This window comes from Micrasema longulum, unplaced genomic scaffold (assembly GCF_059751315.1).
Source record: "Micrasema longulum isolate JH-2025_06_02 unplaced genomic scaffold, ASM5975131v1 h1tg000779l, whole genome shotgun sequence".
Lineage (NCBI taxonomy): Eukaryota > Metazoa > Arthropoda > Insecta > Trichoptera > Brachycentridae > Micrasema > Micrasema longulum.
This window is the reverse complement of record NW_028277972.1, coordinates 166,823-178,961: the sequence shown is the minus strand read 5'-3', so window position 1 is coordinate 178,961 and position 12,139 is coordinate 166,823.

Genomic DNA, 12,139 nt, shown 5'->3' with positions numbered 1-12,139 from the left:
CCTTAATCAATCGAAAACAGAAAAGCTCTGGGTGTAGCTACACCAAAAAGGCAACGTAATATATTTTTATGTTTTTTTATAATGTATTTTTGTATTTTTTAATTTAGTACTCAATCTTATTTAGCATATTATTTATTATTCCTATTTCTTAGTACAGTGTAGAGTGAGTTTCTAAAAACCATATCTCAATTACCATTTCAATATTTTTTTTATCTATATATTCATTTTCCAAACAATATTTTGAGTTTGTCCAAATTTTTGTAGACAAGGACTGGATTTAACTCCCTGGGGAGCTGTTTATTACAGAGATCTCTGTTGTAATATGTTAATATAAACAGCTCCCCAGGGAGTTGAATCCAGTCCTTGTCTACAAAAATTTGGACAAACTCAAAATATTGTTGATAAATCCACCTGATCCATGAAGAAGTATAGAAATTCAAAAAAATAACATTTTCAGGCGTTGCCTAGGATGTAGGTGTAATAATTCAATTAAATGAATCTCGATACAAAAAATATTCAATGTATATGTCAAAAGCAGATATAATCAAAAGGCATGTTAACCAAGATGTATGAATGTAGAAGAGGCTAGGAATGTCAGTATGGACACATGCGTAGTTTCTAAGAGTGTAGTAGTAGTTTCATGGTTTGAATAAGTTACAACTTCTAAAAACACGTCTTACATCAAAATTCTCGACAAGAGGCCAATGTAAACACACCCCTAAAATGGCAAGGGAAATCTAAAGTCAACATGAATGTCCAAGACCCATAAAAATATTATATTATATCGTAGAAGTATTTTTGTATGTTATGGGGGGGTTCCACGTACCAAGTACCGAGTCTGATTGCACTCTGTTGCGCAGTTATGATTTATTTTGGAGATTTTTTTACGAGTGACCTTTGTCTGGTCTTCAGGGCTCTAGTAAATGTCAAGTAAAATTATGCTCAAGTAAGAGGGATGTAAATAATGTTTTGGGACCAAAATTTTTCATTTAGTATGACATTTAAAAAAAACTGAAATAAGCAGTAAACAATAAATAAATAAAATTATTTAAAAAAAACATTTAAATTATAACTATGATTATTGTGAAATTACTACACTAAAAATAATATTATTCATTATTTTTAATGTTAAAAACAAAGAACACAATATTAAATACAGAAGAAAATTAGCTTGGTGCTTATAATAATACATCATCAACGTAAATAAGAAAATAATTGAAAGGTCTAGAATTTCACAAGATAAAAAAAACAACAAGTAAAGAGATTTTCAACCATGAGGTTTTTCTTAAGAATATAAAAAAAGTATTACAATATTTTTACTTCGATTAACTGGTAAACTAAATCAAAAGTATCGTTATTATTATATTATGTATTTAAAGGTGTGGGTCCAAATAATATTATGATATGCAAATCAGTGTTATTTAGAAAATTATATTAAGGCTCAATAGAAATTCAAATGAAGAAATTCAAACCCATAAGTCTTCAACTTGATAAATATTCCTAGGAAAACTTTAGGTATAGAACGTTTTGGTTGTGGAGAGTTAGGAATTTAAAAAAAATAAGATTTTTACAGATAAATAGTACAGAAAACAATTTTAAAAAAATAAAATGATTTAAACACTCACAATTGATAATATATATCACGGTATATATCGCGATATTATTTATTGCAGAATTAAATACATAAATTATAGATATAACTTAGTCAGTGTCTTAGTTTTTACGAGACCTTCTGTGTTTCTCTTACTGAGGTTCTTCGGACACCATAAAGTCGCGTTTGTTGCGCGCTGTGGACCAAAATGGGAATTCACTCGGAGCATGGAAATAATATGCAGCAAATACAGCTTTAGAGAGATATTTTGGTTTGGTTTCGTCTAAACTTAGAATATTTCATATACATCTGCTAATATTACAACAGTTGACCTGTAGCAATATTCATACAAAATGAAAACTTTTTTTTCATCACAACAGGCCAGGAGACCCTGGTGAATTACGGCACAGAACGCCAAGGCTTGAGAAGAATCACATTGTTATTTTTTGTGTTCTCACCGGGAATCGAACCCGGAACCTTCCGTGCGTTGGTCAAGTGTCTTAACCACTACACTACAGAGGCCGCCAAAACATTTATTTATTTATTCATTTATTTATTCACACTCTTTATCAAAATACAATTCCATATTCACTTTGCCCAGCTAACAAGGGTACATACCCAGTTCCAAGCTAGGCAATTACATTTTTATATATTATAATAGTTAACAAATTAATATAGAGCACAGACAAACAAAACATAAACTTATTCGGATACACATTTTGATTCATATACATACAGACATACACATATATACACACATGTATATATAAATATACACATATATACACATGTACATACACACACACGTACATACACCCATGCGCATACACATACATACATTCATAAAAACATAGACAATTTCTTTATGCGAAACTTCATGGTTGTCATCTATAAATATATATTTTTTTAATTTTTCCTTAATTTTTATATTTTATTTTTGACATCCAGTAAGGTTCCCCAATCCGTGGCATGCATCAACTTTTCTGACTCCCTACGACCAATGCCATGAAAGAGCGAGGTCAACACCTTCCGTAACTTGACAACACTCCCGTCTTTCCACGATTCTGGCAAAAGGTTATGGACCTTTTTGCCTACGTTATAGTGTTGTCTCGATGCCAGAACAGTGTTGACCCCTTCACTTAGTATCAGATCCCTATTAGAGTATCTTGTATTATGGTTGTGGTTGACGCTTGGGTAAATGTCTCTCTTTATGTGTGTAACCACTACCGTTCTCAATATATACTGTTGAATAATATTTAGTGCTCTGAATTCTTTGAAGAACAAGTCACTTGGATAGCGAAATGTTTTTTTTAAGATGACTCGGATTAAATATTTCTGTGCAATTGCTACAGGTTCAAGGGCGGTTTTTGCATATATAACTTTTTGATATATAAGGTAGCCAGACACTAGACGTAACAATAATTATGATGATAAAATATCCTTAGACCTATCATTTTCAGTTAAACGTTAATTATTTTCGAGATGATTCATTTTTATTGTTTCTTTCCTTTGATTTCGTTTTAGTTGCCTAAACTTATATTTGACGGATTTTTTTTTCTTTGTACTCGTACATATCAATTAAGTATCTAACACTTCATCACAAAAAAATAATTTGGATCATTCGCATTATCGAAAATACTTATAATTTAATAAGTTTAAGTGAAAAAAAAATACAAGGATTTTAAAATAATTATTTAAACAGGCGATTCCGGACGCGCGTTAAGGAACACTATTTTCACAAATAAAATAATGAACTAAAAATACTTAAGATAATGCGACAGATCTCATTATTTGTACATAATAAAGTATTCTAAAAGATAACATATTGTTATACCAAAAGAAAATAAGAAAAAATAATTATATATTTTAAATAAAATTTAAGTACCTAAAGCGAAATCAAGGGGAAAAACCAGTAAAATTTGAATATCTCGTAAACAGTTAGCATTTTACTGAACATGATGAACCTTTATTTTACTGGCGTAAGTATGTTCTATTACAACATTTTTATTACGTCTGGCGTCTGAACACCCTGTATATATTGGATATTTTGATATTTACACAAATATTACACAAATACTACGATCTTCTAATAAAATTTTAATTTTATTAGAAGATCGTAGAAAAATAAATGACCTCCTTTTTTTATTTAAAATTTTAAATTCGGAGCTCGATTGTTGTGAACTCCTAAATCTCATTAACTTCAAAATACCTAATCGAGTCACTAGAAGTACGGAGTTGTTTGCAACTACGAGTACATACGTGGGTACTAACTATGCACGAAACTCTCCGATTCCGCGTTTACATTCCTTAGCCAACAAATTTACTTGTGAAATAGACATTTTTAATACGACAATTATCAATTTTAAAACGTTCTTAAATGCACTGTTTGAAACAAATTATTAATGTCGTAATAAAACTTTCTTTTTCATACAATTCTTTCTCTGTTTTTGATGTGTATTATTATTATCTTATCTCTTTCTGATATTAATTTATCAAATATTTTTGTGTACCGTATATTATATTATTTTCACATATATACTTACTCTTAACTAATTTTCATTATCTGTTTTTAACAAAAATTTGTTGATACCATTTTTTTTTTATACTTATAAGTATATGAAAATGTATATATTTTTTTGTTTGAATTCTTTAGAAGTTATTTACAATTTGCTTTTTATTTCAATTACTTTTATTATATCCATCTAAAATATTTTTTTTCTTTTTTACTATGTAAAGTTTCACTTTTTATTTTGCATGGCAGTATGCTTCTTATTGTTTCTAAATGTATACAAAAAAGCATTGTTTATCTTTTAAATTTTTACGCACTATGTTTGTACTTAACTGTATATTTTTTGTAAATGCCCCTTGGGCGTATTGTAAAATTAAATAAATAAAAATAAATATCATGATATTTTCAAACGTTAATTGAAATACACTTTACAACAGCATATGATGATGTTTTCATGCAAGGAAAATTAACTTATGACAATTTATAAAAGTAGCTAAAATATAAAGAAACTACAACTGCATAACCATTTGGGCAGCTTGTCGCATGCAGACAAAATCGCAAATTCGTTGGAGCGAAGCCATTTTGAAGAAAAATGCTATATTTCTGCATGGCCGAATATTATTGCCTTAGGGTGAACGCCGAAATAAAATTGCATTACGCGATGGACGTACAACTTTTCACATAAAGCTCTGATAAATGTTTAAGGATATATTATTTTATTATTCCTTTTATACAATAAGTCAAGGGCCGCAAGTTGAGAGAAAATGTAAAGGGAGAGGGAATCTGATATTTTCCTACTATCTGATCGGAAAACGAATTTATAACAATACACTTTGAATACAATGGAATTTGTATTTATTTTGACTTTTGTTAATCTAATCTAGTTATTTGCAGGAAAATAGTGAATTAGTTATTAGTATTGTGGTCTTAATCTTCGATCAATAAATTATAATAATTTATTGATATGTAGACCTTACAAACATATACATTTTGTAAATATAGAAGTAATTTTTTACTACCTTAGATTAGAGAAAATAAATGGAAAATACGAACATATTGTAAGTATAATTAAACGATTTCAATCGTAATAAAAATGAAAAAAATAATTGAAGTAAACAGCTGCAATATACTACGTGGAGAGGAAGGGTATAAGTGGGAAGGAAAAAAGAAGAGAAAAGGAAAATCTCAAATATTCATCATCATCATTCCATTTACACACATAAAAATGCATAGGGCACTGCGTTGGTACAACAATCGTAGCGCATCTTGATCATTTTTGTTACATGAAGGTAAGATGATCAGTCTTATGCTTCAGGTGCACTAGTACCTGGACTGCCAGAGACGATGAAATATTCTAGTGTAAAAACACATTTTCAAATAAATGTGTCATATCAACCATGCCGGGAATCGAACCCGAGACCACTACTTTACGAGGCTGACAATATTCAAGTAATTACATATTATACATTTATTTATTTTTTTGAGTAAAGAAATATTTGCGTTCTTATGATTTACCCAAATATTTTAAACGGGTTGTAAACTAAATATTAGAAAATGGGAACCAAGTTGTGGTAGAGTGGGGTGTATTGTATTTGAATCACAGTCAATTTGCACCCAATCGCAATCGTTCTCAGATTAAATATGTACACCCCTTCTAAATCTTAAATGGCCTCTACTTTATGTGTGCATAATAAGAAGTTCAAAGAAATTTAAAGTAGGAATTTCAAAGAAGTAATGTGCCAACAACGTAGTTTCACAAAGTCTACAAAAATAATCATGGGCAAAACCCGAATTATTATTCCTATTTATATTCTTGTACGCCGCAGAAACGTGAACCCCAAGAAAATGAGAACGAAGAAAGATATACAATTTTCGAAATGTGTTGGTGTGGAATGCTGCGGATATCATGGACAGGCCCATATGACTAATGTCTTTATAATCCGAGAACTGGGTATTGAAAAGCGTTATTCTTCCACTGTACAAATACGTGTTCTCAGATACTTCGGCCACGTTACAAGACGAAGGGACAATATGGAAACATTAGTGGTACAAAGACGAGTAGAGGGAACTCGATCTCACGGAAGAAGTCCTATCAGATAGCCAGACTTGGTGACAGAAGCAACTGGCGTCCATCTTCAGGAGGCCTCTAAAAGAACTATAGATAGAAGGGGATGGAGGCGGATCGTAACGACGTGCTTCCCTCCTGCCTACGTGATCATGATTGCTCTGCCGAGAGCAAACGACTTCAAAGAAGTGTGGTACTGACACAAACGAAGGTTACTTAACTCAACATACGCCCTTTATAAAGTCACCTAAAGATTAATTCCATAACCATGCAATTATTAACACCGCTTGTGTTAAAGTTATCAGCTACTTCGATTCATTATATATTTTTAAAGTATAAAATCATCTTTGGAAACTAATATTCCATGTCGAACTTGCCAGTAATTTAATCTGGGACCTCAATAATAAACTCTTACAAAAAGTAGATTTTATTCCCTCGGTTTTTCTTTAGGGGTTTTCAATTAAAAAATATATTTGTAATATATTCAGGTTTTATTTTACAGAAAATAATATTCTTTTTGCAAATCCTTATTTTAATCCTTAAATTTATGGATGCAATTGAAATTACAGAGGTATCACTCATGGTTATAAATAGATGTTGTAGAATTAAGTCTCTTGTACGTGGGATGCATTCAAACCAATTGATGATATTACATGTAATGCTTGTAGATGAATACATTCAGATAAATACATTAAAGTATTATTAAGATGTTACGCTATTTACATTGCTAATATTAGTGAACATATTATGTTACGTAGCGGTTTCGAAAAGGGCGGAATAAATGGCACACCTACCTATATATTACATTAATAGCACATTCGTACAAAGCTCCTTTACAGATTTTATGCATACTGATAATAATATGTATTATGATACTTTGTATTTATACCTGTCGCAGTCGGATTGTCATTTTAGGCAGAATACATATTGTCTAGCCAAATTATAAAACGGCTTCGAATTGTAAAACCGCGGATCGACAATTAACCGTACTGGCAATACTTGGCATTTTACAAATCAACGAGCCATGTTTAGCCGCTTTGTAAATTGGCGAATATTTTAGAGAAAGCGTCCAATATAATAATATTTTTTACTTTTTAAAAAAACGTTTGTTTTGAAATGAATAATTGATGCGGTTAGGTTCGGTTTCTTGTATTTCCTGCTATTTTAATCTTAGATTTAAAAAAATATGCATTTATTTTGTTAAGTGAAGTAAGGTTAGGTTAGGATAGTTTGGGTTAAGTTTAGTAAATAAACAATTTTAGTAACCTAACCCATCCTATCTTAACATAACCCAAACTTACATACCAAAATAAATACAAAGTTGCGAAATTGCAAAAATAATAAATAAAATAAATAACACATCAAACTATTGTTCCGTCGGTATTAAGTACATGCACCGTAAAGTCTTAGGTGTTTTCTTTAAAATAATAATTTAATAATTATTGGTATATTTCTTCTTCCAGTAGTATTGAGTAAATATCTGTTTTTCACCGGAAACTATAGTCACCATAGCTTCTTTTAAATTTTATCGCGATATTTGATAATATTTGTGGAATAGTTTTACTGCAAAACGCTATTTTTACTCAATTACCACGACGTGTGACGCTTTAAATTGTAGAAAAAATGACTAAAAATAACAATCGGGCGCCATCCATAACCGGCCAAAACATTACGGCTGTTCGTTCGGTCAGCCGTAATGTGATATGGCTAATCGTCGATCCGCCGTTTTACAAGACGAAGTCGTTTTGTAATTATTTGGCTAGGCAATATGTAATCCGCCTAAAATGACAACCCGGCTGCGACATATCGATATTGTAAATTGTAAGGATGAATGTAACTAAAAAAAAGAGTTAATCATTATTATTATCATTTATTCTTTCCACACCCAGTGATGAATAAGGCACTGCATTCTATATATGTAAAATACTGCAGTACATTTGATTATCTCTTACATGGAGGTAAAGTGATCAGTCCTACGCTTCAGGTGCCAGTCCAAGAATAAGAAAACACGGCACTTTAAAAAATCTTTATAGTAAATATTTCATGACCAGGGCCACCCTGCCAGGAATCGAACTCAGGACCTCAAGAATAGAAAGCGAACGTGCCAACACTACACAACGAGTCACACTTATCTCCACTCGAATTTTTTATTCAGGATTTTTATCTGAGAGCAGATATCGAGTCGAATACTCGACCGGCGTCCTGGTTCTATTTCATACAAAACTGTATTATTTATCCGCATGGACGCGTAAAATATATACACTATGTACATTTTCATAAATTTATTATAATGTTAGATTATCTCTTAAATAAACATGTGTAAAACACAAAGAGCCGTACTCTTAAACTTGGTATAAAGTTACGCCTAGGCAGTGGTAGAATAAGGATGGGAATATCATCCTTATTATATAAGTAGAATAGGAATGGTTTTTCCATCCTTATTCTACCACTATGCCTAGACGTAAGCCCCTTAATTTATAGAGAAAAAAACATGCTCTTCTACTCCATTAAAACTCTATGGGCCTTACTTATAAACCTGGTATAAAGTTACGCCTAGGGATAGTGGTGAAATAAGGATGGGGGTACCATCCTTCCCATCCGTATTTTATGACTATGCCTAGGCGTAACATTATACCAAGTTTATGAGTAAGGCCCAACCCCTATATATATTATTTATATATAGGCGAAGGTCGGTTGGAATTGTGAAAAATAGCATAGCAATTTAAAACGTTGTATAGGTATAAAAAGTAAGAAAAGTTTCTTGGCATGAAATTTATTTAAGTAATATAAATATAAATTTCATATTTATTGCTGAAGTAAATAAGCGAATAAAGTAGGTCGTGAATACATTAAGTTTAGGTTATCCATAGACGCTTCACTATTATTAAATTTTACAAAATACAGTGAATATTCATACCGGGTACGTCTAATAAATATTTATGACAAATTTAATTAAATTAATATTTAAGAGATACTATTCATGAGACATGAAAAGTTCACGGAGGGCTTGCTATATTTCACGTAAATAAACAAAGGTCTTGAGTTTCGGTTCCAGATAAAACATTTCTTACACAAAACAGAGGCCCCCGATGCTTGGAAATTTAAGTGGTACAAAAATGAGGGGTGAAAATTAGCGAAAAATTATAAATAAAGGAAATTCAACACAATCTTTCACGTTCGTAAACCCTTTACGGTCGCACTTTACTATTAATTATCCCCACATGATGGTACTTATGAGTTCGGTTATTATATAAGGGATGAAGGGTTGTTAGTTATCACAGATTGAAACGTGATTAAGTTTGTCATGCGGACCCTCAGAGTAATAATTCGCTACCCGTTCATTGAAAAACCTTTTTGCTATATTGCATGGAACAAAAGCGTTACAAATATTTGGTTTAACAGCAAACGTTAAACGGACGGTTTCGGTTTTCGCTTGCAAGTCTCGATCTGAGTACCTACGGCCCGTTGTATTTCTGTTAACTGTTGTTAACTTCATGATTGATATCCATATAATGGTTTTTGTTCGTATGGGCAACTCTATAAGCAGGTGGCGTATTATTTACTCCAGCGGTGGATCCGATTAAAACATTTAGAAATAATATGTTAAAAAATTGCAATAGGTATTTATATATTTGTGTATATAACAACAGTTGTGAAATTCTAACAACGAATAAATTGCAATTTTTTCTACGATACGATAATTGAAAAGTACAAATAAAATTATTTTATATACTCTTACATCTTATATACATTATTTTGAAATTCATGAAATAAACTAATAAAACAATGAGAACTAGATTGTTTAAATGGGTGCAGCGTTGTCTATGCAATAAATTACACTAGAGTTACGTGATCGGTCTTACGTGTAGGTAATGGTAATTAAGAAAATTCATTAATTTGAATGTAAACAGAGTTAAATGATAAGAAAATGTAAATGCTAAGCAAAAACCTGCTTGTGTTTTGTTATTATTAGGTTTCAGAATTTTTTCCGTCATTTCAAACGCAAGTAAAACTTTTTAAGCAAGTTAAAAAGGGGCTTTAAAATTTTGATGATAGAATTTGATTGAATCGACTGTAAAACAAAATGATACTTTTTAAGTCAAATAAAAAGTGAAACTCGAGAAAATAAATTTTATTGCTGAAAGTTCGTGCGTCCTTTAAAAGATATCGTCATATTTATGGAGGAAGAGATATATTCTATGAAAAGGCGGAAAAATCGATAGGGTGTTAGTACAAGCGGAAGAAATAGGAGATAAGACATTGGGGGCGGAACGATTTACTGCAATAATAATATATAAAAGATCTTGTCAATTGGTGTTGAAAAGAAGGAGTTGAAAACAATAATAATCATTTTATATTTTTATAAAACATGTTTTTTTTAGGAGAAATTCTGGAAAAGGAAATCGAGTTGAGATTAACCCGCTTCGCCGTCTACTGGTTATTGCGTTTTCTGACCATTCAGAGGTCTCGAATCTTGGTAAGGTTTCTGTGAAATATTTGAAATGATCGCTGATATCGACGAAAACGACTCAACTAAAAAAATCAACTTTTTGGGAAATCGCAAAAGAAGAAAGTAAATTGTGTTATTAACTATTTACTTTCTTCTTTTGCGATTTTGCGTATATTATTACAATTACCATTATATGGTATAATTTTGTTTCCTCTATAGTAGATGATTTTGTAAAGGTAAATACTTTTAATTCTATAATAATGATAATAGTCTCGAAGATATCGTTAAAGCGATGAAACCGATCACTGGTTATTCCAAATTTGTGAATTTAAGTATCACTCGGCTTTTATTTCTATACTAAATTACAATGAACTTCCACAATTCATTTTTCTTAAAAAAATTGCATGCATTTAATGTAAACCCGTCAATTTCCATAATTATTTAACTATTCAAAATCATCCTCTTACCTAATTATATGACATCACGATTAAAAACCCCTGCTTTTTCTTCTATCAATAAATTGTTATTTAGTCCACCAGTCTGACGACGTGTTGTCACAGCAAAATCCGGCCAATGGTAAAAGATAACAAATAAAATTGATCAAAACTAAATAACGTTTTAATCTTATAGAAAAATGTAACATATAATGAGAAAGTTATTCGGAGTTACGTAAAATGTATATTTTTTATCCATTTTTGCAGGTACATCATCAGACTGCGGTGTCTAGTGGTCTCGCGACAAGGGTGTCTGTTCAAGGGTCTACCACGGGGAGTTGGGGGTGCAATTGTTGCCATGGGGGGTTGACGTCACGTGACAGGGCGGGTAATGTACGTGCTCTGACTGCGATCAAGGGATGGTCCCTACGAGCAGGCTATGTCTGCCCAAGGGTAGGCTGATTCGAAAAAAAAACATGCGTTGGTGGATTGAACATGACGGCACGCGTTTCTATTGAACTTGCAGTATGCTGGTACTTTCATTTTGGATTTATTTCATTATCATTACCATTTCTCTATCAGCACCCAGTGGTTCATAGGACGCTGCATTGATGCTATAATAGCAACGTATCTAGATTATTTTTGTTACACGAATTAAGGTGTTATTTTGACCTAAAGGCAACAATTATTGGAGCTTAAAGATTTTTAAACTGAACTTCATTTGCTGAAACTGGCCCTAAAAGGAAATGGTTTGAAATAGTTTCTTGATGTTTCGCAATTGCGATGGAATCTTCCCCTGCAGACAGAGCTACCTTTATTTTTTTCTTCAATCCGCCAGCGCTTAAAATCTTCTTGCGTTATCCCCGATCACTGTAATACGCAGTTTTTATCAGGTCATTGTAATTTTAATGAAAAATTATTTGTTTTTAATATTGTTGATTCCCCTTCGTGCTGCTGCGGATATCCTAATCAATCTTCTGAACACATTTTGCGTTCGTGTCCATTTCCTCCTCTATCATTACCGAACGGAGCTCCTTGTTACAATCCGTGGCCCTGTTATAGGTCCTGTCAGATATACTGATCCAGAGGC